This window comes from Lepisosteus oculatus, chromosome 10 (assembly GCF_040954835.1).
Source record: "Lepisosteus oculatus isolate fLepOcu1 chromosome 10, fLepOcu1.hap2, whole genome shotgun sequence".
In the NCBI taxonomy this organism is placed as follows: Eukaryota; Metazoa; Chordata; class Actinopteri; order Semionotiformes; family Lepisosteidae; genus Lepisosteus; species Lepisosteus oculatus.
Window position 1 is genome coordinate 24,130,366 of NC_090705.1, and position 24,313 is coordinate 24,154,678.

At 37.1% G+C, this 24,313-nt stretch overlaps 1 protein-coding gene across 10 annotated transcripts in view; it reads left to right on the top strand.

Annotated features, from left to right (window-relative positions):
• The first annotated feature begins 1,866 nt into the window (after positions 1-1,866).
• Positions 1,867-24,313, top strand: part of LOC102683535 (poly(rC)-binding protein 3) — a 371,030-nt gene continuing 348,583 nt past the window's right edge. For 4 of the 10 annotated variants that reach the window (XM_069195016.1, XM_015357260.2, XM_015357262.2 and 1 more), the window contains exon 1: positions 1,874-2,464. The gene's annotated coding sequence lies outside the window, so the exon portion shown is untranslated. Of the gene's footprint in view, positions 2,465-24,313 lie in introns of all 10 variants that reach the window. The other 6 variants (XM_015357266.2, XM_015357267.2, XM_069195019.1 and 3 more) reach the window with 5 other exon arrangements.

Genomic DNA, 24,313 nt, shown 5'->3' on the forward strand with positions numbered 1-24,313 from the left:
GGACTTGGTGCATTCTCACACACATATAGGTTATTGTGGGGAGAAAAGTCCTCTGAAAGGACTGGTTTCTCTCCAGTCAGCAGAACACCCCAGAAGATGAATTGTGAAGTGGCCAGTTACAGTACTGTTTCAGGATAAAACCAATATGGAAGACATAGACTAAGACACTGAGTCAATATCAGGCACCAAATGTCAAAGCTTCTGACTACAAATTTGTCTCATCATTCTCTAACGAATGATTGTCTGCTGTATTTCAAAATATAGCAAAATACAATGGAGATTTTCAGAAATTATTTTAATTTCAGGAATAGGTTTGAAAACCCATAGTCTAAAGTCTGAGAAGACTACAAAGTCTTACTCTAGCAGCTGCTAAATCAGTGGTATGATTTAAGCACTGCTTACTGTAAGTATGGAGTGGTTAATTAATGTCTAGCAAATAAATGAACAATCCTTCCCAAGTTTAATTTTCTTGTATGAATTCTGGGAGTCTAAACTCTAAATGTTCATAGGTGAAGTGGTTGTGTGTTAAAGATTAAGAAAAGGAATGCGTATAATAACTTTGTTTAGATAGTTCTTCCATTCAATATATATTCTTCTTGAATATTCCATTGCTTCTGCTTGTATCAAATGCAACCTACCAGAGTGGCATTGCAAATGACCCCTGAAAAGGTTCCTCGAAGTTACCTGTAAGGAAATGTGATGAAATGTGTTAGTGCTGACTGAGTATTCATTAGCATAGAACAAAGGCATTCTGCGGGCTCAGTACCTTTGTACGACACTGAATTCAGGTTTGCAAAGACAACCGATGATTACTGTGTTGTCTCGAACGATCAAACAATATACTGTACTGTAGAACGATGCAAAATGTACTAGTACTGTAGTAAGAATACCAACTACTTATTTAAATAATTCCACTATTTAAAAGCAGAATTACAAAAAATAAACTTCTTGTTTCAAAACGGTTGTTCCAATAACAGGGATTTTAGTCAGTGCTCAGTTTTCCCAGGTGAAATCCAGATACTTCATCCTAAGGAAAGATGTACAGTACCCGAAATCCAGCAGAGGGGGGCAGAGGTAACGGGGTAGTTAATAAGAATGGTGTGGCAGGGCAATTTTGTGAAATTTTGCCATAGTGCGATGCGAAATATATAGAAATGATGCAGGAATACATGCATTCATTCATTTTTCTATTCAATCACTATAATCATTTCTTCCTCCTTTAAAATGATCAAGTGTTTTGTGATCTGAAGCCTTAGAAAAGTAGGATATTTAGCATAGAAGAATAAGATGAACTACAGCAAGTACCAAGAAATTCGATTTAGAAACAGCTAAATAAATTAACCAATGACAAATATTCTCACATAGCTGGGAGAATATTAGTCACTGGTATATAAAAAGTCGCTCAGGGAAGGTTGGAAATGCATACACATAGACAATTTATTGGCAGGAACGTATGTTACAGTGGCATTTCTGCAAAAAAAGGCTTCTAACCATCTCTCTAATGACTACTCCCTGTAAAAAATAGGAAGCAAAAATAGATACATACATTATCATTGACATTTTTAGAACTCAAGTCTTAGGACTGAACAGAATGAGAAAATCGCCACGCTTAGAGCGAGGAAAAGGCAGGGGACAAAGCCTATGAAAATGAATAATTAATTATCTGTAATTAATCGATTCCTGTTAGATCCCATCCGCTTTCTAATTACAAGGTGGAGAAGATTTTTTTTTTTGCTTCTTTTGGTTGCAATTTTCTAGTTATTTTACACTGCACCACCGAAGTCTAGGTTGAGGGGAGGGGGAGGAACAACATTTTGTGAAATTACATTGCTGGCGTCCTTTTCTATATCCAGTCACACTTGGTTTTTACCAGGCAAGCTTTATGAATGCAGCGGCCGGAAGGTGCTTCAGTGTGAGGAGAAAAGTAGCTGACAGGCGCTGCACCGTTCACAGCTCTCGGTCTCCGTGACGTCAGCGTGTAGTGTTGTGCCGTGGAGATGCAGCTGGGTGCTTTGGACCACTTTTGTGAGAAGGGAGAAGAAAGCGACAGTACACGCACGGAGAGCAGGAATAGCAAACACAGGCTTGGACAGCAACATCATTTTCTACCTTTATTCTGCTACGGCTACCACTGTCTCTACTACTGCTTCTGTCGTGGGCTTTCTTGTCAGCAGCAGGAGCTACTGGATATATATTCTCAGCAGACGACGCAAGACTTTGGATTACTCCTGTAATATTTTTAAACAAAACAAACCAACTCGTTTTTTTATTATAATTATAATTGTTTTCGTTTACTCTTAGATCCATTATCCCTGAACATTTTTTACTGACTGACTACTTCTACCCTTTTGATTTTTATCTCCCCGTTTTCCCTCCCGCTTCCAAACCCTTGTGTCTGTGTTTTAACAATATCACACCTTCGCTAAACCCTCCTCTTTGATCCCACCCAACATCCCCTGTTAAGGTGAGTTTTGTCTTTTCATCACTTTTTTCCTTGTGTGTGTGGAGCAGCTTTTATGAGATGTTTTTAAAGCAGAAATCCCGTCATGTTTCTTGCAAGCCTTCCTTTTTTTGCGTTTGCAGCCTCAGCATCATTCAGTCCTTATCCATCAACCCCGGAGGTAGTTTTAGTGTAGCGAAAACTCTCGAGTAGTCTTACTACTGGAGCTCTAGATAGCAGTACTCACACCTTTAATTATGCGAACATAGTAAGCATTTAATATACCGCAGTTTGTAGCTGCGAAAGAAAAATAACGGCGTTATGGAGTCATGTGCAGTATGTTTTCGGTAATGGTTAGCACTTAGTGCAGAAGTGTCAGGATGTCTTATTTACAAGGCTTAATGGTGCAGAACTGATTAAGTTTGTCTGAAAGGCACGTCGGATTAAACAAATACTGAGATTGAAAAACAATTTAAATCGTTGCCATATTAAGCTTGGAAACAGCCTTTTCAGACCATACACTTGGCCCATTGCAGCTTTAGGGTTTTCAGGAGGTGTTTTCATAGTAATAGAGGCTTGCTAAGTTTTTCACCAGTATTTTTGAATGCTGGAAGATACTGCACTTAGGTCCAGTCAAACCTCCCCTTTAAATGCCTATCCCATATATATTTATATTACTTTGTGTTTATTAATGGAGGTCTCTCGCCGTATCAGATTGTACAATTGGTTAAATCTAATCAAAAGGTACAGTATGCTAATATGCATTGAAAAAACATTCCAGATTTACACATTTTTATTCTTCAGTTGCCAAAAGGTCACACAATATGAAGTTTAAAACAACAATAATGTAGAGATACAAAAATTGTGTGGATTTTTCTTCGAGCATTGCTGCTGTTGCGCAGAATGAATTCTAGCAATCCAAAACCATCTCAAGTGCCGCACAAGTTACTCTTAGACTCGTCTAAAACCTTTTTATCAGATAAAAATACTGTTTTAAAAATCTTGAAATGATTTAACAGGATTCTATGTTCAACCAGATTCTAATGCATTTCTATATATTTTGCATGAAGATGTTTATTCTTAAATAGTATAGTATAAGTGTAGTTACACTTCTTATGTCATTGCTCTAAGCACTTGAGAGATGTACTGTAACTGCAAGTATTTTACAAATTGTCAATGGGCTACTCATAAACTAGTTAGTACTGTAGTAAATATGCATTGTGTTATGTATTTTATAGGTACATGTATATAAATAATGTTTTCGAAAATAATTATTTGTCATATTTTTAAAAAAGTATTGACAAGAGAGACGTACCTATTTCTCCTGGGTACAGTATAAACAATATTAGATTTTTTTTAAGATATCAGGATTGTTGAATAAATGCCGTAATCTATAAGCATGTCACGTACAGGACAATCAAAAGGAACAAAATTACAATTAAACTCGCCGACGACCAACTGTACATCGCTGAACAATAAAGTAAGAGTTTAAAGCTAAAAGTATGAGTACAACACATTGTGGTTAATGATGACGCGGTGAATGATCGCTCCGTGTGCTTAAATGTAAAGTTTTTTTTTAAAAGGATCTGTGACATAGTACCACAATGGTAATTACTCTGTCCTAAGAACCATTAGATTACAGTTTCAATGAGGTGGGAGTGGGTGTGTGTGGGGTATATAGCCTTAAAGGAGCACTGCTTAAGGCAGCATTGAATGTATTCCAGTCAGTAATAACTAGCAATTATTCGGAAACTATTGGTATTGTTTCCTATGAGGGTTTGCCTGAGTATATTATTTTAAATTTAGTCCGCTATTCCTGCTGGGGTTTATTATTGTATTTTGCCGTTTTCTGTGATTTAAAATCAAACCAGATAAGTGAGGGCGTAGCGAGGAACATTGTGGTGCATTACAATGAAAAACATTCATTATTTCTTCGAGGGACACAGAGTAAAACAGTTTGCATTTTAACGGAATTAAAAAAGTATTAATACTTGGCAAAAGTGTATTTTGTTACGTTGGGTGAAAAACAAACTATTCCATCAGACACATGTGAATTCAGGACTGTACACCTTAAACCCTCCATACTGACATGTTTCTTGAATTCTGCAATGTTTAGTACTGAATAAGCTTTTCAATAGCTTTTTAAAATGACATTAATTTGACTGTCATTCAAAGATTACTAGCTACTAATTTATTTGGCAAATTTATCCAAAGCAACTTAACATTTGCAACCCTTAGTACAGCTGTGTATTTTAATGAACCAATTTGAGTGAAGTACCTTGTTCAAAATCATAACAGCAGAGCCTCACCTGAGATTTAAATCCACAACCTTCCAGTTATACAGTAAGTGTAGAACCTTAACCACTGATCCATTGTGCTGCCAAAGAACCTCATCGCCTTTGTATTACTTATAGAGCACTCTCAAACTCCTGTGGTAATATAGTTATCCAGAATTTAGCATTGTTTTTTGTTGAGGATAACAGTTTCTGAAAGTTTGGGCCCTGGTGCTTTGTGTGACTATAATATTACACACCTTGCATCTCGGTTTTTATATTTTTAACATGAAGTCTATACTTTAACTACATAACCACTTCCAATAGTACTTTCCAAAATAACTACAAAGCTAGATTAAGGCACTTGAACTAAAAAGCAAACTGCTGAAGCAAGTTTAATGATATCAGAGTCTGTCTAGGCACTGTTGTGATTGAAATCAGTAGTTGTAGGTATTATTATTAGAAAACAACAGTAGATGAACTTATTCCATGACATACATGTACTGAAATTTTACACGTTTTTAGTCCTAAAGGGCTGATATTTGGCCTTGAAATGTTAGAAATTCATATTCAAAAATTTTCTCAAAATTGAACCGTGAATTACTGTAACAATTGATCTTTGAAAGTACTGTACAGGTTTGGGGTGTTGGCATTTTGTGTTTCTTCTGTGGTATCAATGGGAATGGTATCAGGGGAATGTGAAACAGCTTTTAAGTTCAGGGTATAGATAGATCCACCTTTGGCAGTAATCACAGCTTTGACCTTGTTTTTGACATCTACCTATAAATTTTGACAGTCATGTGGTCCCAGGTTGCATTGTTCTTCTGTAAGTACATGCTTTAGCTCAGTTCAAGGTTTCAAGGTTTTTTGGTCTTTCTAAATTCACACTTACAGTAGCTAATGCTTATTTGGACCTTTTTTTCTGAAACTGGTCTCTGCATGGACATGTTATACAAGACTGATGGGTTGCCGTCTTAATAGTGCGTTGTCTTTCTAGAACAGCTGGAAAGGCATTCACTACTAAATTGTAATAATGCAGATTATAATGTATTGTCTTTATTTGGATTAAAAACTATGAAAGAAAGTGAAAGAAAATAGTCCACGGTATTTCATTTATGATATGATTAATTACGTTCTTGGAGAAATGCAGCAGTGTTTTTGAAGTTTTTCCAAAAAGCTGCAAATACGGTATGTACAAGGTTTATTTAGGTTGATCTGTCGGGGTGATGCATCATAAGCAGTCTAACAAATGCATTGAGAAAACAGGCAAATATAATAATAAAATAAAGTGATACATTCTGAGACAGTTATGCTTCAGAGTAAAATAAAATAATGGATACATTGTAATACTACTATTATATTGAATACTGTATACTGATAAAGGTCTCAGTATTAAACTTTACAAATAAATGGTGTGATACCCATCTTTATTTTTTATTTCAGAGAAATCAAGGATCCACTTTCTAATATGTTTCTGTTAAAAATAACTATCTTAATTCTTGTGCTTTTTTCATTCTTTTAGTCATTGCTAGGGTTTTAAACGTTAATTTGGAACACTCCTAAGCATATGAGGTCTGAAAGAGACAGCTTGTAATTGTCTGGCACCTGTTTCAGACAGGAAATGGGCAGTGGTTCTGACCACAATGCTACGGTACCCACAATATAAATTATTTTATTGCCAAGTTACCAGAGTTACAAAGATTCCCACTGATCATAGCAGCAGTGGTGTGACAGCAATGTGTCAGTAGAAATCACCACAGGTACAAATTCACTACGGTGTCAAGAATATATGTTTGGGTTGAGTTAGATCTTTAAATATTTCTTATGATGTAGTGTTTAGCAACATTTATGCACTGCTGTTGTGATTATTCACATACAATGCCTTTGGATTCTTTTAATTAAGTCAAATTTTAAGACAGGGCATCAGTTTTCAAGGGAATTTTATATCTATTTTAAGCATATTGTACCAGCCAGAATGGCTTAGTGAGCTGGAAAAAATATAATGCCTTATAAGGGACAATTTTTTCCATTGTTCTGCAGGAGAAATCAAGTCTGTTCTGGTGCTGTATATTAATTAAAATGCTGTTGATATATACTTAATATTCTGATTAAACATGTTTCAGGTTCCAGAACTATTATTTGGTGAAAAACACTTAGCAGTTTACGCTGACATGGCATTTACTGTACATCTTCTAGAAATATATGAAGTAATTAAAAGGCAAAGAAAATGCTAAGATATATAGTTAAAACATCAGAATTTCAATCAAGGGATGCTATTTTACAATTGCATAATGCACTGGTATGGTCTCATTTACTGTATCTTATTTTGTAAAATTGTGGTCATCAGATTACGGAAAAGATATTGCTGCACTGGAATCTGTTCAGACAAGAGGAACCAGATACATTTCAAGGCTTAAGGGAATTTCCTTCACAGACAGGCTGAAAGAACTGAACCTTTTTAGTCCTGAACAGAGAAGATTATGAAGAGACTTGATACCAGTATTCAGAATTCTCAAAGGCATTGACAAATTCAATCCAGTGAATTAGATCAATTTGAGCAGTGAAACAGGAACCAGAGAGCAAAAGTGGAAATTACGTGGAAGAACATTTAAGACCAAGGACAAGAGGCACTTCTTTACTCAAGTTGTTGTGGGAGTTATGGTTCAAACCACCCAGACATGTTGTTGAAGCTAATGCCAATTCTTTTGAGAAATAACTGGAAGAAATCCTTGGATTAACTAACTGCAAACTATCATATGGGCTCAAATAGGCTAAATGGACTGAATGGCCTTCTGTCATTTGTAACTTTTGAGAGCTTTGGAGTTCTCAGCTGACCATCTTTTGCACTGCACTGTGCCATTAGAAAAATGCTTAAAAAATTTAAAATACAGCAAGGAATGTTTATCTGTTTAAAGGAAAATATCAGCTAATGATTCCAGTTGCCCTGTTTGTTAATTCTTAAAGAATCATTAAACTGACAAAAACACAATATGTGAGTTGTAGTTCTAATAGTTGAGATCTTTTATCTCCAGATCATCATATTATTATACTGGTTTTATAAAGAACAATACCATCATTGTACATTTTTCATTGGACTTAGTTAAAAAACATACAATACAATTATATCTGTCCCCATACAGGAGGGATAATCATTCTCATATTTAATTTTGCTAGAAATTTGTTGTAGTTTGATATTGCATTATTGACATTTCTTGGCCTTAACACTTCCAACTCAAAACTGACATTGTACAGGAAAACAAAATTCTAATGTAGGTGAAATGTAGTGGAATCACCTTCCGGCCACATCTCTCCCAGCATGCTGAGCTATAGCTGGAAAACAGCTGTGGAAAGGATGGGGCATTTAATTAAATGTGATGTTGTGTTACTCATGTAATACCAAAGCACCCTTGCAGAGACTTATTTGCATTTCATTTGCATTGTACATTGTTTACCTGTTCAGTGCATTTATGAATAGACAATATGTACTGTAGATTAACGGGTAGAGGGAATTTTAGTAGGTAGAATATATATACTGTATATATCGGTAAGAAAGTGGCATTCCAAACTGATTGACATGAAAGTAAATGACACACTGCGGTTTACTCAATGACTAGTGTCTTATGTTCCTGTGACAGAGCTGTCAGTAGGTGAGTTCTTGCACTCTGAGGAATGATATGATAAAGCTTGTTCCAGTCAGGCTCACGAGCTGCTGCAGTAGTCATGGCTTTCTGTGAGGCCACTGCACTATCATTGTCCCACTTTAACCAGATTGTAACACCAGATTTAACACCAATCTCTACTCTAGACCATTGTGTGAATGAAGAGGTGAACTGATAAATCGTAAGAAAATAAAACATTGCTTCACATTTGCAGCTGTTCTTTAAAATTAATTTTAAATTCTGAAGATTCTGAAAAACCCACAGAAATGCAAATTCCTTGGTTTCTCTCATATACATTAGTTTATTTACATGTACAGTATGTAAAGTGTTACAAAATGCAAGATTAGCATCTCTGATGATAATTTCTAATCTTTTAAATATCAACCATATACATGAAATGCATGATATGGATATATTTTCCTTGGTTTTAAAAATTGATCTGTGAGATGGGTGTATTTATAGATCTAGTGAATGTCCTTGGTTATTTTGTAGACTAACAAAATGATACCACATATATTCCTGCATGTCCCGGTTTAATGTATATTTGCTTTTGCTAAGCAACCATTCTACAGTATATATATATAAAGGTGCAGTAGTCAAGTTCAGCAGTATGGTCATGGAAATTACATGTATTAAAGAACAGTAAATTACATACTGTGAGTTAATAAGCTTGACTTTATTAGAAACATGCTTGGTATGAAATCAAGGTGCTTTGGGATTCTCTGTGCTACTGCATTATAATAAGGGTAGTTACTGAATAGTGAGTTCTGTACTATTAATTGTAGGTAATCAGAGTGTATTGACCTCTTTTGCAGCACTGGTGGTTTCTTAGAAATAATACTAGTTATTAGTTTCACTAATAATGATTATAGTGAAATCCAGTGCATTTTGTAACCTTAGCACTGTGTATAGAGAGATATGAATCCATTAAATATGATATTTCCAAAAGTGGAACATTCAGAAGAGTTTTATGCCAAGAGTATTACACTATTTTACAGCCATTCATGTACAATAACTCTTAAACATAATTTAAAGATGATGATACTATATGTTCTACCCTTAATTTTGCTTCAGGTTTAAGGCTGTATTTTTTATTCTCTGAACTGTATCCATTCATAGTATTTTCAAACACAAATGTGAAGCAATAATAGTTTGATTTGTCTGCATCAGAGGGTGCTTTCAAAGATAATTTTTCATGCATGTTAAAATCTTGTCATGTACTGTAATCATGTGATTACAATGTACCCATGTAATGTAAAGCACCAATGTAAAGCTACATTTTAAGGTTTAATCTGGAGTCTTTTAAAGGATTTCTCCCATCCTACTATTTTTTTCATTAGCCTTCCTTTATGTTTCAATTTGGAATATTATCCCTTCTCTTGAAGGCCTTGTGTCGGGCTCATAAAATATTTCCTTGAGAAAACTAAAATATTTGCAACACCTACATCAAATGTGTTCATACACAGACTCCATTTACCAAGAATGAAAACAGTGAAATGAAAAATTGTCTTTAATATTATGTTGTTTTACATTTACCCTAGTTATTGTGTTTATGAAGATCAATTTACAATAGTAAGAGAAAAAAGGTCTGAAAAGGCTAGCAAGCTTTTAAATGCCTTTTGCCTCCCTTGTGGGTGAGAGTAAATAATTTACAATCCTCCTGTCCTGAAGCACGTTGTTACTAAGACATGCATGAGTGACCTGCAGACAAGCAGCTTTCAGACTGGAGTGATGGAAGGAGAGGATGGCAGCCAATGTGTCCACAAAGCCTTGCATTTTGATAAGGTGGGGATGATATATTATTTTACCAGAGTTGAAAGCAGTTAACAGTCACAGAGAATTTATATTGGTAGTATAAACAATGTATTTGCAAAGTATTGGCGAGTAGTATTGCAGACTTTGCATCAGTGATTCTGTAATATGATTTACTCTATAAGTCACACTACTAGAATCTGCAACAAAATAAATATTATCACTAACTCATAATAAATGCTATGTTTTCATTATTGGTTATAGTTCATCTGTGTATGTTTACTTAATCCACACAGTTTTTCTATTATTATGTATTTTATCTCACAAAGTAATTGGTTCTTCTCAAGAAATTCATGTTTATCACAATGTGTGTGTTTTTTTTAAATATCTACACTTAGTGTTAGATTAAAATGTGGAAATGTCCATGATAACATCACAGTGTTGAGGGCAGAGGAGCTTTCCACTGCTATTTGACATGAAAACCCAAGGGACACATTCTCCCTCTGATTCTGAATGTGACCTCCTGCATTGGTCTAGAGCTGTAAGTGCACAGCTCAATAGGAAAGAAAGGAGGGTTATAGATTTAATATCCCGGGCCATTCATCACTGGGGTTTTGGCTTAATGAAGACATTCATTAATTCTGTATAGTCTTTTTTTAAAAAACATGAGATTTGTGGGGATGCAACATTTTCATTTTAAAGTGCTGATCAAATCAACAAAACTTGATTACAATGGAAATGAATTTGACATTTCATCCACTACACTAGTACAGATAACTATTATATTTTAGTTATTTTCTTAAAATATTTTTTTACTCAGCATTAGCAGGACTACTTGGATCACACTGTCCCTTCCATCCATTGCTTAGGTAGGATATATAAAATATATGACAAATCCATTGTTCATAAAAACTTACAATTCCTGACACACAAACATTAGGGTACTAAATAAACGTAATAAAGCTTAATAAACACTATTATATCTGATTTTATCATTTTATCTGATTTTATCATTATCTGACAAAACTGCCATATAATTTTACTTAAATTCCTACACGTTAATCTCTTCCTTCCTTTATGAAATTAAAAAGCCACATCACCATATTTTGTGCTGGCAGATTTTAGAAAGAAAAAAAAGACATATTGAAGCTTTAAAGCCTAGAAATGTTTTTTTAGTGTTTCATGGCGTGGAGTTAGATCTCAACACAGGTACAGAACAATTCCATTCATTTCCTAACAGGGCAGGATACAATCTGGATGAGACTCCACTCTATTATATGTTTACTATTGCTGCCTTGCTGGCAGCCTGGGTTCAGTTCCAGACATGAGGTGTTATCTGTGTAGTTTGTAGGTTCTACCCATGTTCACATGGGTTTTCACCAGGTGCTCTAGCTTCCTCCTACAGTCCAAAGACATACAGTACATGGTATGTTAATTGGCTTCTGGGAAGATTGCTTCTGGTGTCATTGTGTAGGTGTCTGTGTCTGTGTGTATCATGTGAGGGATTCAGGGTTTACTCTGCCTTGTGATGTTGTAGGCTCCAGCTCCCCTGCAACCCAGTATTGGATAAAGTGGTTAGGAAATGGATGCATGGATGAACATAGTAGGTATCTGCATTTTAAAATTAATTTTGTGCATCAGCTCTTCAAAACCATCTCTCTGACCTTGCCACATAATACTGTATATAACCATGATATCCTCAGCAGCCCAGGAATTAAATCTTTCATCAATGTGAATTGGATGACAGTGTGAGTCAAATGCAGTCCATGTTAACAATGCCTGTTCCCCACCAGATGGTAATGTACAGTATGTCATGAAGAGTATAAAACTGCAGGTTAAAAGGCAATATGACACATGGCACTTCATTCCTGTGTTGAGCTTTTGACAATTATGTTTGCTCCAAAGGTGCTTGTATTGGAAATTTGTCTGTAACTGAAGTTTCTATATCTTTCCATCCATTTAAGTGTTTGATGAAGGCATAGAATTCTCAACTCAGCAGAAGAAGATTTCAGAACTGTGTGATATCAGTCAACTCTTTTCTAAGCAAAGGTGAAATATTTTGAATCTGATTCTAATTATATCTTGAAGTGAGTCTGTGCATTAAACTTTCTGGATAGATCCCTACAAATAATGCCATCTTGGTAAAATTTATAAAAAGCCACCACTTAGAGAAAGAACCAATACCATGTTATGGCATCTTTGACTCTCTTATGTTTTAGTTCTGAATACAGTATTACATATTGCAGTGATGCCTCATAATTTCCCTTGCAGAGGTGGTGGTGCAGGAAGACAGGCAGGAGATGGTAACTGGAACTCACTAGTTTTATTGCCCCTTTTTTGGTACTGCAATGTCACAGCTGAATACAGCCACACACATGGTGATTTGTTAGAACCCAAGCGCAAGAGACCAGAGAGTGAAAGGTGAAAGGTGGTAATGAAATAATTCATTACTGGCTGGTGGGGCTTAATCAGCCAAGGCTGGACAGTAATGGGAAAGAAAAGAGAGGAGTGACGGTCCCAGAAGAAGCCGGCTTACTACTGTACATCCCTGGCGAAAAGAAGGGAACAAAGCCCATCAGTCGGAAAAGGGGAATCTTGTGTAGTGAAAGAAACCAAACAGCAAGATCCCTGAAAAGGGAACCCGACGGGCTTGAAGGGCAGCGCTTTGGATTTCCAGGGGTACACGTTGGCAATGCGGTGACCAGTGAAAAGAATATGTACAGAATGGAGAGCAGGCTTGAATCTGACACTACTGCATCACACAATGCAGACAGCAGGCAAGGAGCTGAGGCTGGTGCACTGGGCAACATTGGAGCTAAGTCTGCTGTGCAGAGCGAAGGCTCTTAGAGAAGAAAACCCTGAAAATGTGAGCCCTCGTGAAAATGCAACCGTTTCCCAGGGCAACCGCTAGCCGAAGGGTACCATTAGACAACTGTCATGACAGGTACACAGCATGCTTGTCACTGAGAGAGGAGAGGTAGGCACGAAAAAAAGAGACAGGAAGAAAGTTACAGGTCCTACTGCTCAGCTTAGAGGTTTGGTGAAAAACAGTGGGAGAGGGAAAGGGGCCCTACCTATTTCTAGAGGCAGACCGAGAACACAGCAAAAGGAGAGGCTTCTCACTCAGTGCCAGGGGTCTGGGCTGCAGGTGGTGGTGCATTTCTGGTGCTGGTGCTGTCTGGCAGATGAATTAAGACTACAAAACGAACTGTGGGGCACACCTGCATGAACTGCCCCTGGTAAGGGGCCTTCCAGTTCTGGAGAGGACAACTAGATGGCCCCAGGGCTACAGAGACATGGTAGCTGGTCTGGGATTCAGACAATGGACTCTTGTACGACTGACTGGCAACCCAGGAGGACCAGTGGAAGCTGAATAATCCATTCCTTTTGATGTGCCTCCATGATCAGGGACAGTTGGGTTCTTAGAGTGTACAGTAGTTGAAACACTTGATCAGGCTGTTGCCCTGTGGGTGTAGTAAGGTCTGAGTCTTACAAATTTCAAGGCATTTGCACATGGCCTAGAATAAGTGGGACTGCTTTTTCAGAATGCAACTTCTGGGGGATCCTTATGCTTCCTGGTCTGGTAAAGTATATGTTTCTGGCCAGCATGTGAAATGATCCACTGCAACCAGCACAAAGCATTTCTCTCTGGGGGTTCTCGGGAGACCTGAGCGAACAGTTCCAAGGACTCATCAATCCAGGGTGATGGATAGTAGTCCTTCCTGCTGACTGCATTCAGCTTGCAGTAGTCCACACAAAACCCTCAGCCGCCATCTTTCTTCGGAACCAGCACTAAAGGTGATTTCCATGGGCTGTATGATCTATCATCCCGTGCTCTATAATCTCAGTCTCTTGCATCTCTGCTATGGGGCACTTTACTGCTGTTCTCTTTGCTGGTATCAGGTGGCAAGTTCGTTGTGAGATTGGGCGTATGTCTGCAGTCTCAATGTGGTGCTGTACCATGTTGGTGTGGCTTTGCTCCTGCGGTGTCACTGCAAATACATGGTATAACTTCTGCAGAAGCTCCTAGACTCACTCTGTTGCAGATTTTAGGTCAGTATTCTTCTTCCAGACTGCCATGATCACTGACCTTCTGGTGTGGTCACGTGGTGGTGGCGGCTCCATTGCTCACTCTCTTCCAGGCTGGTATTGGTTGGCCAAATGGGAGGCCTCTTGCAGTCAGTCAAGTCGAGTTTGTAGCTTTCACATCCAGAGCTGAAGGATGGGGGAGGTCTGAGGTACTGTACAAGGCACCAGTGGGACTGTTGCAGGCAGGGGGAAAGAGACCACTCCTCAATGAAGAAACAATCACACTTGGGCCCTGTGGAGGAAGTCCAACCCCAAAATGCAAGCTTCCTGGACCCAGCTCCACATCCGCTCATACATGTACGCTTCCTCTTCTGTTGCTGTACAGAAAGGAGCTCTGGGTGTACTGTGGTGGCTCTGGAGTCCATGTCCAGCAAGGCCTGGCATGGCTTCCCCTCTACAAGGACAGATAGATGATAATAGAGCTGGGTGTCAGGGGTCTCTCTTGGGGCAGAGCTTAGTTTGGCAACCGCACAGGCCTCTGGATCAGCTGGCCTCTGGTGAAGTGCAGTATGCTTACTGAAAATCACTGCCTCTAGGCCTACTGGGGCTGCTAAATGCTTCTGGTACTCAGATGGTCAGGGGGTTAGGCTATATACAAACAGGTGAGTCTCCAGATGTACTGAGCTTCCCTGGGAAACTGAGAATAAGCTCTGCGGTCGAGGTACAGTAACAGGTCAGTTGCTAGTCTCTCCCCTCTATGATGGACTCAGTGGTCAAGCTGCTCCCAAGCCACCAGTGCAGGCACTGTGCCTCAAAACCACCAATGCTAAGACTGCCTGACATTTTCAGGTGATATGTCTAGGTACTGTATATACCGTGGGCCTCCCCTTCTGCACATAGGGCCAGCTGGACTGCCATCTCCGTTTTGGGCCAGGTATTTAAGTGAGTGGCCAACTCAAACTTGGTTTTAAGGGCTTGCTACATACAGTAATTTGTCTGCAGTAACCATGAGCTGCGTTGCTCTGCTTCTAGAGTCACTTGGGAACCCCAGAAACAGGGCCTGCTCTCCTGCTTTCACAGTAAGACCTGGCAAATCATTTTTGCTGTGGCGACTGTCACCATGCTCTTGTCCAAGCTGTGCCAAATTTTGCTCTTTCCCTGCTTTGGTTACTCTAGGTCTTGGTTCCTCTACTAATCCGTGCAATACCTCAGTTATCAGCAACCTAGATAACTCCTGAACCTTTGCTTCTGGGCTTCTTTTATTCAGCTTATCTTTTGCATTCAGCTCTTCCATTAACTCTGCTATTGCTATCTTGCACTCCAGTCAATAAAAGACAGCTGTTCCTGTCCTTCTGGGTTCTTGTTGTTAGATAACTCCTTTCCATTATTTTCTTCTCTTGCACACAGCCACTTCTCATTCTTGCTTCAGGTGAGGCAATGGGAATCCCACTTATCTGACACCAATGCAACAATCCTCCCTAATTTCATTTGCAAAGGCAGTAGTGTAGAAAGACAGGTAGGAGATGATAACTACAGCTCACTAGTTTAATTGCCCTTTTCTTGGTACATAGGCTTGCTTGTTACTCAGAGAGGAGGTATAGGCAGGAGGCAAAGAGAGAGGAAGAGAGTAACAGCTGCAACTTCCCAGCTTGGGGAAAGGGAAAGGGGCCTTGCCTATTTCTTGAGGAAGGTAAAAGGGAAATGAGAGGCTCCTAGTCAAACTGCTTCTGGGGATGGGATGCTGCAATATGTTTAACCGAACACAGGTCTATCTCATAGTGTAAACAGAACTTTTTCCTTCACTTAAAATTATGCTGAATGGATGTTTAATAGTTATTTTAATTAATGAAATGAAAAATGCTACGTGTGCGAAGTGCTCCAATTCCTCATTAATGTCTACATAGAACACTGCTCATAAGTTCATAGTACTTAAAACATTAAATCACTTGAAGGGGGATTAATCGTGTGTGAAATTTTGTATATTAAAAAATGCTCACATGATGGAGTAGCAAAAATATGTAATAAAAATTGCAAGAATTATGTACTCAGTTCTATAGATAATAAATCAATTTATTTAGATTTAAGAAATATATTTTATGCTTGCCTGCCACCTGTGTATATACTGTACTGCCTCTTCCTTCAATTTAGCTTATCACTAACACACCCACTTCCAGCTGCCTGCTGTTTTGCTTTTGACACCAATGCAATGCTCATGGGTTGGTAGAGAGGGTCTGACTCTGGCCCAGTGATAGCCCAATCACTGAGTCCCGAGAATTTGGAGTTACCTAATTAAAAAGTCAAAAGGTCAGGAGGAAGGGAAACTTTTGGAAGAAGCTCTTCTGACTGACAGGTGAAACATATTTTAGATGTCATGCTAACTAACCATCCTGCCCTGTCAGTATTAAATTTGTATCTTAAAAATCTACTATTGTCAAATTAACTGGCAAATTAGATTTATTTTTACTGTGAAGTAAAAGCACAAAATTGTTGTGTAGATTGTGTAGACTAGGGCCTTGTTTAAATGTGAATATGTGATGAGGTGGTTGGGAGTTAATGGAAGAGCAGTTGGAGCAGTTTGGAATCTTGTGAGGAAAGAGTTTGGAGAAACCAGCGTACTTCCTAATCTCTTCCCAATCTTCTGTAGTCTCTTGCTATTCAAGCAATTACCATACAAATTTTCATTTATACAGAATTTAGTAATTCCTACCTGTTTTTTCATTCTCATGAGCTGGGCTCTTGTAAAACATCGTCGATATTCTTCTTGTCCTGTGTCCTCTCGGATAATGATATAACTACTGTACTGTAAATGAGCAAGACCGTTACTGATTTCCAAGCTTTTGTTTGTGCATCAGCTAATGACTTTAAGCATGTTGCTCAAATAATTAATCAGAAATGTTATTATTTTCATACTTGGATACATTCTGTGCTGTATGAAAGTGAGGTTTTTGTATCTGAGTGAAAATTTTGGGGTTCTGGAGCCAATTAAAGATTATATCATGAGAAGTAATGGAAATTTACTTTCCATTTAGATTAATTTTCCAAGCAGTTTTTGAGGAACAAATTAAACTTGTAGGACAAAGGTTTACTGTATATTGTTTTTCTTTGGTACTTCAACTTGTTTGTACCATCCTTGCATTGTGCCTCTAATATCTATCACACTCTATTTTTTGTTTGGATGTCTTTGTATTTTTGGGTTTTGTTTTGGGAATTTGTGTCTTCTTTCCACTTGAAGTCTACTTTGTAAGTAAATGACACTTATACAGTACCTTTCACTGTATTTTTAAGACTTGTGTTGTTTTTTTCAATGCTGACTGTCACATGCATTTATTGTACCCTAGATGATTTTGTTAAATATGACAAATTTCATTTAGAATTTCTCCCCAGAATTCAGTGACTTTTTGTTTAGGTGCTGTTGGACAGACCATTTTAAACTTTTGAGATAGTATGCTGTATACATTACCTTCAGGCTTGTAAGTATTGTTTAAAAAGTGGAATACAGTAAATGTTAACAGACTATTTTCATTAAAATGACATACCTTAATATCCCCCGAGAGTGTGCTTATTAAATTTGAATCCTAGAAAACAATGTGATATAGTACAGTAGATCTACAGTAAATGTTTTTTTTTACTCTTCTTCACTGTTAATTCCTTACATAAGAATACTAATTTATATCATGAAGTGTGCAGTATTCTGACCTATTCATACACATGGAATATCTTCAATGCCTTAATTAACACAAAAGAACTGAAATAGTTCTAATGTCATTATTAATAAGATAGGTTTACACTAGCATGTGTTATTGCATTTTATTAATATCACATTGTATATTACAAAAATGGCAACTGCGTGGAATAACAGGTATCATAGACTAAATTAATAGCAGTCTAAAACAAGATTTGAGGGAGGGGAGCATGTGTTCTCCAGGAGACCTATAAGGTAGAGAGGAGTACGAAAATTGCTGAAGTTGAAAACACAAAGCTTTCTCCCCCATTTGGGAAATTCAGTATTTTCATTTTGACACTGTACTTATCAGAATAATAAGCAGAATAATAAGCAGTAGGGGCCTGTGTATCTGCTCTAGAAATAAACAGAAGTAATATTTGCACAGAGCTAAGTGCTTGTCATTTAAAGAGCTTGTAAATATTTCCTGTCACCTTTTAAGACATTTATTTTGCTAAATTGGGTCTTTAATTGCACCAGTCTATTAGAGTGATCTATGAATGCACAAGGTGTGACGAGAGGAAATGCCATTTCTCTTGTCCTTCACGTCAAGAAATGTGTCAGAGTGTCCTGTGACACATTAAAATCAAATTGCGTTTATTTAATTAAGGATTGGGAGCTTACACTTTCTGGAGTACAGTAGTTGTGCCACTAGCCAATGTGGCTTGAATTTCAATTACTAGGCTTCTGTCTTTTCTTTTTTTACTGTGATCCACTACACGGACACTGCAGATGTGTACCTATTACAAAGAGCGCAATAACATAAGCTTGACAGGATAAGGCATGCAGTAATGCAGTTATGTATCACCTATAGTAAGTCCATTAGCTTAATGGTAAGCTAAAAAAAGACATAAAATTTAAAATGGATCCATTAGCAAATGAGTGAAAGGGCACTGTAGTTCTTTTTCTTTTGTGAATGTGAAATGCAAAGGTGACAGACAGTCCAGTCTGAGCTTCTTAGCTTGTATGCTGTTCAGTACTTTTCTAAAGTGTATAACATGATCCTTTTTTACATGAACTTTTGGCCATACTGGCTGAAACAGTTGTATTTGTTATATGTTTAAGGTTAAAGAATATGTACTGTACAGCATGTACTTTTAAAAGATAAATAAGTATTAATGGCAGAAATGCAATATATTGAAGAATTTCCCACTACCATTACAGTCTGGATTTTTATTGAACATGCTACGGCTATGCACTACTTTGATTCTGGTGTAATGCAATCCAGTAGAATAGGTGGGAGCTGTTGACATGATCAAATGAGGTGAAAGGATACAATATTATCCTCTGAGGGACATCAAAAAGTTACAAATCTAATTGGTTCACATACTCAATTGCCACATTTTAATGCTTTTAAGTACTGTATATACTATATAATTAAGTAATAAATTAAAAAGACTATATGATGTTTCAGATGGTTTCTCCTTTTGAGAAAGAGATGAACTTGAGTTGAATCTTAATAGCATCTGTTGCTGTGATACAGACAGCCCCTGCTGTTTCCAAACTTTTTAATGTGCAACGCTATAACACTTTTATAAACTGTACACCTCCTTATTTTGGAGCTGTAGAACCACAAATGTCTGGAAACCAATTTTTATCCAGAATGTATTTTTACTTGTCAGTTTCTACTGGTATCTTGAATCTTGAATTGCAAAATCAGAAAATCAGGATGCAGAATAGGTACTGTAGCTCATACATCAAAACATCACCAGTGCCCAGAATGCATGATAAATTGATAAGCTCTGGAAGCAGATTTGCTCAAAAGCCGGCACTGACACAAGAGTTTCTCTTTTTTTTTTTGTATTTTTTCCACTCCTGTAAAGTGCTCCTGTCACTATCAATACTGAGCCTACTTAGTTTACTTTTGAATTGTGCAATGAAACTGGTGTCTGGGTTATTCACAGCTTTGACATTCTTTAGATTAGCTGTGATTTTTTCAGAATGCACCCAGAGAACTACTTGTCTAAGTTAAACCATTGCCCATCAAGGCGGCAGGTCTATGCCTTGGCTTTGGAAACTCAACTGGCATGTGGAAGGTTACAACAGCTGACAAATATCAGTGCTGATGTCAAATGCAGGCAATTCCATCACCTACTTCAAGCAAAGTCATACTATTAAACATATGTTGTAATCAGTTCCATAACAAAATGCATGATTTAAAAAATCAAAAGCAAATCATATGTCTATTATAAATCCTAACCCTAACTCTAATCCCCCCTTTATACATGAGCAAAAATAACTTGTCAATATGTGTTTATTCATCTTTTAAGAAACTGGAATACAACTCGTTGGTTTAATGGAGAAACTAATTGCTGCTTGGTTGAACACAGAAAAAGAGTCTAGATATGTACTCAGGTCAACATTCTTATGTTGATCTATTTCAAGATGCAATCACTGTAACCTTGTTTCTTTGATATGAGAGTTTCCACTTTCCAGAATTATTGCACTGCTTCTTAAAACCATAGGTTTCTGCCTTGTAGAAATAAGACTCTGAGCGTAGACTACACTAATAGTTCATCCTTATTTACTGTAGCTGTTTTAAAGTACTTACTGTATATATACAGTACCTTACAATTTAATATTAAGTACTTTAACTTAATTCACATTGATTTTTAAAGCTCCTGAGTACATAAAATGTATTAAAACTTATACAATTCATAATAAAGGCTACCAAATGTTTCAATTTGTCTAATTTTTATCTAAATGTTATGTTCTGCTAGGCAACTTTACACAATTTAAAAACATAAATGTTATTTAACAGGTAGTTTAGGAACTTAACTTTAAGACTTCTGGTTTGGACAGAATTATAATGATGATCCATTAATTATAGTAATCTTGACAAATGTACTCAAAGAAAACTAATGACAACTATCCAGATCTGTGCACATAACTAGATGGACTGCATCAAGGCATTATTTATTTCTTTCTCGAATTCTTGCTCGAATATTCAATGAACTTTCATGGCTGGTTCACATTCAGTGAAGTGGTTCACTTTTTTAAGGAAGGAGTGCGTTTTGGTTCCAAATTGATTCATGCTTGCTCACATTTTATAAATCATTTACAATTGCCCTCCACAATGTAATGTTTTGGAAAGCAATCAAATCATATAAAAGTATGTGTGAATCCTAACATAAACTGAAATTAATTTAATATTACTGTATATTGACTGGTGTATGTGATCCTGTGAATTATATTGTATTTTTGGTTCAGATTGTTTTCATGTTGAATTTGTCTGCTATTATCAACATCACAACTAATAATAGAATAACAGAGTAATTAATATTCTAACAGAATATTAGAATATTATAAGGTGCAACACTAAAAACCCTTGTTAATTTTTTCCAATCATTGTGAGAGAATACAGTTTAGTTCTTTACCATTGTTACTCAGGCTGGAGTGTTTCACTGCTAGTCTCCCTTGCAGGAAAAAATCAGAAGTCTTTACAGAAGCTGATTCTCTTGGGAATGTTGGTAAGCATGGCAACAAACAATATAAGCAGAAAAAAGTCATACACAACATTTGTACTATCTGTAATAGGATGGGAAAATACTGTAGTAGAACATGTAATAATCTGAACACAGTGGATGTGAATTACTTTAAACATCTCTACTAAATTACATTATTTAAATGCAGAACTTACTCATTTTCTTATACATTTCTCTTATTCCCAAAACATTTCAGTGTTCATTTCTTAACCATCTGATGCAGAACCTCTCCTTATTGGCTTCACAACAGGGAATTAATCCCATAGTCACAGTGTATCGTAAAGTAATTTGATTGCACACTGAATACAGCATGAGACAGTAAACTAGATTCCATTTCAACTGCACATGAATATACTGTAGACCATAGAAATCTAAAGACTGGATTATGCAGGCAGGGAGAGGGAGTTGTGCAATGCAGTATTGTCACATAGCAAAAACCTTTATTATACTGTACGTAAAATATTAAATGATTCCCCACTGGCATTCACCTCATCACTGACATGAATCCCAGATCACCTTAACCTTATTGTCTTTCCAATGTGCAATGATCAGTCTATGCAAACTATTATGTGCATAGTTTTGTGGTACCCCCAGCACCCTACAACTCAAAACTGGCAGCCTAGTGAAGCTAAGTAGGTATGGACCTGATCAGTACCTAGATGGGAAACCTCCTGGGAAAATCTAAGGTTGCTGCTGGAAGTGGTTTTAGTGGGGCAAGTAGGGGTTGCTCACTCTGCAGTCTTTGTGGGTCCTAATACCTCAGTATAGTGAAGGGGACACTATACTGTAAAACGAGTGCCGTCTTTCGGATGAGATGTAAAACTGAGGTCCTGACTCTCCGTGGTCATTAAAAATCCCAGGACATTTCTCGAAAAGAGGAGGGGTTTCTGGCGTCCTAGCCAAATTTCCTATTGGTCTTTACCAATCATGGCCTCCTAATTATCCCCATCTCTGAGTTGTCTTCACCACTCTGTTCTCCTCCCCACTGATACCTGATGTGTGGTGAGAGTACTGGCGCACTATGGCTGCTATTGCATCATTCAGGTGGTGCTGCACATTGGTGGCGGTGGAGGGGAGTCCCGATTAACTGTAAAGCACTTTGAGAAGAGCTTTCAGAAAAGCACTATATACTGTAAGTGTAAGCAATTGCAAATATTATTATTATTATATTATTTCATTCAGCTATTTGGAATATTAACTTTCTTTCAGAACCTTAATAATATCCTCAAAAAGACACCCCCTGAGACTGTTTCTTGTTCCTTGTATTGCGGACACATGCTCGTGGCATTCTCAACCCTCTGCATGCCACAGAAACAAATGCTGGTGTATAGCAAAGTGAAACTACCAAGGGAAAAGACTGGTCACTGCCTTAGTTTGCCATATTTCTGCAGCGGTAGAGATAACAAGTGACAGAATGTAATGTAACATTCCAGGGCACAGAGTTAACTCTAAGAAACAGGTAGGTCTTTCTCTACTGTGGATGTATTTTTGTGGGTTCTCAAGCTATTTCCCCCTTTTCCTATTTCTTTTATCAATCTTCTTTTTTTTCTATTTCATATTCTACTTCTTCTTCAGCAGTGCTTTATGCTAAGCATCCTGATGTTTATTGAAATATTACAATTGAATATAAAGAATGTAAAGGATTATGGGCATATGGAACAAGCTACCCAGTCATTTTGTTGAAACTACTACTCTGGCTTCTTTCAAGGAACAGCTGGATGATATCCTAAGATCAATTAAACTTACTACTGTACCTAACAAGTCAAAAGGGCTGTATTGCCTCCTCTTATTTGTAACCATATGTTTAAAAATTAAAGAAAGGTTACAAATGACTAGATGCCATTTGGCCCTTTTATCTTCATTGGTCATAGGTTGATGATATTACATTCCTCTATATTTTTTTAAGATTCAAGACTCCCACAGTCCTCTGTAAAAAAATTGTCTTCTTTTTTCTGTCTTGAACGGTCCTAATTGTTACTGTATATTCACTTGTGTGCCTGGATCCATGCCTAGTTGCTGATCTTAGTCTGAGTATGACATCGGCTTTAGACCAGGAATACGTGTAGTTCCTATCCTTTGTTTAGCTTCTTTCTTGTGTTGCAGAGAAAATCAAAACTGAACATAGCATTCCAGGTGTTTTCTAGTTAATGCGTTATCAAATTTTATAACGTGGCTTTCCCGTGATTTAAATTCTACACTCTTAATTTTGTATTAATACATTTTTGGGCCCTTTTTAGTGCTTTCTCCATACTGTTCAGCAGAAGAAAGTGATGAATTAATATTAATTCCCAGATTTTTCTAATATTTGTCCTATTCCAGTTCAATACCACCCACTTGATAAATGAAATGCATGGTTTCCTTCCTGCATGCAGTACCTCATACTTATCCTTGTTAAATTTCACTTCTTGGGTGTCCTCCCAGTCCTGAATATTGTCAATAATTCCTCTAGTATTTGTCTATCCAATTTTTCTAAAATGACCCATTTTATTGTTTGCTCTGATAATACAATTTGTCACTCTATGTGACTATGTGACAACTTTTATATCATCTGCAAATGGCGTAACTACTTGTGGTCATTAAAAAAATAAGCATTTTTTTACAAAACAGCAATAGTGTTAATGATGTTCTGGCTACATTCCCATTCCCTATAGTATAGCTTTTTCATAATGGTATACCTGAGCTGATGTGAGTTCGGATCTTTTCACACAGCTCAAAATCCAAAATGCACTGTAGGCATGATCAGTAAACACAGGCGGACAGGGACATGGTGTACATTTATAATCTAGACCATAGAGAAAGAATCCCATGGTCCCATTTTTGTTTAGAGAAGAAATTGGTATATTTTTTTATTTTAAAATAGAAAAGGCTCAATGTAGCATACCACACTACCAAAATGTAGAGTACCACACAATACCACACTACAAATGCAGAGCAGTCACTTGGAATTTCACAAA